The sequence below is a fragment of the Bactrocera dorsalis genome, unplaced genomic scaffold, assembly GCF_023373825.1.
Source record: "Bactrocera dorsalis isolate Fly_Bdor unplaced genomic scaffold, ASM2337382v1 BdCtg216, whole genome shotgun sequence".
NCBI classification, from domain to species: Eukaryota; Metazoa; Arthropoda; class Insecta; order Diptera; family Tephritidae; genus Bactrocera; species Bactrocera dorsalis.
This window is the reverse complement of record NW_026038267.1, coordinates 4,181-8,462: the sequence shown is the minus strand read 5'-3', so window position 1 is coordinate 8,462 and position 4,282 is coordinate 4,181.

Below are 4,282 nucleotides of genomic sequence, written 5' to 3'. Positions count from 1 at the left end.
CTGTTGTGTAAATATAAAATTAGTATTATTTACTCTACAAAAATGATTTTGTGTTTGTTGTTGAATTATTGTTGAATTTTGTTTGTGGCCTTTGCCAGTTACCTTGGTTTCTTCGGAGGGAACAGAACCTGTTATAATCCAACCGAACACTGTACGTTGTGCTACGAGGGATCCGAAGATTTTCAATTTTACCCCATTTAGAATGATTTTAGGGTAAAGATCCGCTCCAATCAACAAGTCAACCTTTTGACTCGTATGGAAATTATTATCCGCTAAGGGGATATTAGGTAGCCTTTTTAAAATTGAAGAGTTAATTGATCTGGATGGAAGCAGTCCAGTCAATCTTGGCAGTACCAAAGCTTCCGCTTCTAGTTTCAAGCCTTTGTTACGGGGCGAGCCAATTGAGATCGAGCATACCGATTGAACTTGTCCTGATACGGTATTATTCAATCCTGAAACTCGCGCGCTGACCTTTTTGGTTGCCAAATGTAAGCGTTTTTGGATACTATTGCTTACGAAGGTGGCTTCAGATCCCGAATCAATCAGGGCTCTGACAGTGAAGGTGCTCTCGTTGTGACATATGGTCACCATGGCTGTACCTAAGAGCATGCTTCGACTGGTAGGCACATTTGAAATGTTGGCCTTAATAGAGGCCACATGAGATTTAGTAGAAATCTCAGTAGTGTCTGTGCTGTCAGATGTCTGAGCTATTCCCTCAATCTGATCCCGGTGAATCATAGCGTGATGTCTCTGTTTACATTTATTACAATTAAACATACTTTTATAATTTTTGACTTCATGTGAGTCCGATAAACAATTTAAGCAGACGTGGAGTTTTCTGACAGCATTTAAACGAGCATTAGGCTGCATCTCAATAAATCTTTGACAAGTTTTCAAAATGTGTGATTGAGATGAGCACAGTTTACATTTAATATTGTTTGTCTTGGCGTGATGGGAATTGATGGGTTTGGATCCATTCCTTGATTGCAAGGTTGGTATCCGACCTTCACCATCAGCCGACTTGATCTTGGGTTGAGTACCCAAATCGCCTTTGAGGTTTGATACTCTCTCAAGCGTTTTAACCCGTTTGGTTAGAAACTTGTCTAACTCAACCCATTTTGGGATCTCGGAATCCGAATCCAGAGATTGTTCCCAAAGCGACAGTGTATAGTCCGGTAGTCGGACAGAGCATAAATACGTAAATATGGCATCCCAGCTATCTACATTGATGCCATGTATTTGTAAAGCTGAAATGCAGCTATTAATCTCCCGCTGTAAATTTCTGAGTTCGGTCTCAGATTCTGTTGAAATGTGTGGGAGCTTGAATAATAAATTTAATTGTGTGTTGACAAGCACTCGCTTGTTTTCATATCTACACAACAAATTATTCCAAGCCAATGCGAATCCGTCATTCGTCAGTGGCGCTTTCGAAACGATATCTTTTGCCTCACCTCGCGTTTTTTGATTCAAATGGAATAACTTTTCTACCGGAGATAGCCTTGGGTTATTCCCATAAATGGCGGCAAATAAATCCCTAAATGAGGGCCATTGTTAAACATCGCCATGAAACATTTCGGTATCACATGGCGGTAGGTTGATGGTATACCTCACGGGTTCTACAGTTTGTTGTAACCGTTCAGGTTGAATCACCGTTGAATTGGAAGTAGGGCTTTGGTTGAACCCCGTGAGGTTGTGGATGTGTTCGCCCATCAAGGCCGCGCAACACACATAAGCGTGGTAACAGCTTGTATATTTAAGTTTAATGTCGTCAATTGATCTTGTGTCAGAAGGATCCACTTTTGTCAAACACAACTTGTATTCTGACTTTACCTCTGCCCACAGAGATTTCAGTTCAGCTTGTTGAACTTCAAGAGAGTAGGCACTTTGATTGTTTGCTGTTGGAGTAAAAGACTCCTCAAACTCCAGTAGAGCGTCTGCAGCTGTGGTAAAGGCTCTGATTGATTCCATTGTTTTCAAAAAATTGAATCGTAACTGCAAAAATGTTGCACAAAATCGGATCTTACCTTGAAATTAAAATTTAAAAAATATTTGCAAATATGTTGCAAAAGTTCAAAAGTTATAAAACCAATCACGGACAGACTCTAAATTAGTAGTGCGTTGTTTCTTAGTGAAGCGTGAATATTCGAAAGCACAAAAAAAATTAATCAATTTAGTAAACTATTTTCTCAAAGTATTTTTCCCAAATTTATTTTCAATGTGCTTGCTGGGTAATCGGCCCAATGCACTTGCACACCTAGTCTTCAACTATGTACACAAACAAAATTGATTTGTGCTTAATTGCTTTATTAAAATGTACAAATACATACAATACAAGTAATTGAATAAATTCACAAGCACTTATTTGAATTTATTCACATTCACTTTTGTTCACTGGGTTATTCTAATTTATCACTGCACTATTCCGCTTGTTGCTGTCCTTCTGGAATGGCTGCTGCGCTGCCTTGCCTTTGCTGCTTTGCCTATGCTGGTATGCCGCTCTCACTTTTGTGCTTGGCTTTCTTGCTGTCGCTCACTTCACTTTTCAGCTTGGCCTGTGCTGCTTTACCTTTGCTGCTCTCCTTCTGCTGCTTGGCCTTGGCTGCTTGGCCTGTGCTGCTTCTCTGTGCTGCTCTCACTTCGCTGTTTGGCTTTCTTCCCGTCGCTCACTTTTCTGCTAAGTTTTTTTTGTGTCACTCACTGCACTTGTAATTTTGTATATTTTTTTTTTTTGTTTGCACTCGCGAAACTGCAGCTGCGTTATTGCTGCTTGCCTTTATTGCTATTCGAGCAATATATGGGAAGGCAGAGTTGAGCGACTAGACTCAAATTAAAAATAAGAAAAACCAAAAACCGAGAGAGATTGTTGACGCTCCAGACGATTTTGTGCGTCCAAGAAATTTATAATTTTCTCGAATAACAGAGAGTGTGGGTTTTTTGCAAAGTGAAATAGTGCATTTGCCAGGTGTATTTGCTGTTGTACTTAAATGAAGTACAATACTACCTGCAATCTTGTGCTTTGATTTTGTGGGTAGAGTGCCAAAAATAAGTTTTGGTCTCCACTTCACACAGCACAATGGGTTTTGTACATAAACGATGCACAAATTAACCAAATCTATTGCCTTATAGCTTGCAGAGCACAAATTCAAAATGTGTTTGGCTGTAACTTGCGAGTTGCTAAAGCGGGCAAATTATGCACTTTCACTTTAATAAAAAATCGACTTGTTACCTGTTATCCGGCTCGAAGGACCAATGATAATTCGGATGGTGGAGCACGGTGCTCGCTCGTTCCAAGATGTGGTTGGCCGTGGAGAAACGGTCGGCGCAAATGATTCCACAGGAGTATTAAATAAAAAACCAAAAAGTTTCATATAATACTTATATTTAAATATAAACAATTGGAAACACACTTACCACGTCTGTATCGCTAGGTTGTCGCAAAAGGAGAGAGCGCGCAACTTTTTAGTAATTTTTTAGTTGCGCGCGAATTAAAACTTCGAAAAAACTTCGAAAAAGAGAAAAAGAAAAGATTGATCTGCCGATACAGACGTGGCCAAAGAAATTGGGCGGGGCCGGCGTCAACATAGCCATAACGACAGTGTATTTGGAAAAATTTCACAATCTTATATTAAGGTGTAGAATCGATTTTTTAGTACATATGCAACAAGCAATCTATACCAAGTTGCGTAAAAATATGAACCATACATATTTATGCTAATTAACCGTTTTGAGGTTATTGGAGTTGTCATATAGCCATAACGACAGTGTATTTGGAAAAATTTCGCAATCTTATATTAAGGTGTAGAATCCATTTTTTAGTACATATACATTAAGTACTCGATACCAAGTTGCGTAAAAATATGAACTATACATATTTATGCTAATTAACCGTTTTGAGGTTATTGGAGTTGTCATATAGCCATAACGACAGTGTATTTGGAAAAATTTCACAATCTTATATTAAGGTGTAGAATCCATTTTTTAGTACATGTACATTAAGCAACCGATACCAAGTTGCGTAAAAATATGAACTATACATATTTATGCTAATTAACCGTTTTGAGGTTATTGGAGTTGTCATATAGCCATAACGACAGTGTATTTGGAAAAATTTCACAATCTTATATTAAGGTGTACAATCCATTTTTTAGTACATATGCATTAAGCACTCGATACCAAGTTGCGTAAAAATATGAACTATACATATTTATGCTAATTAACCGTTTTGAGGTTATTGGAGATGTCATATAGCCATAACGACAGTGTATTTGGAAAAATTTCACAA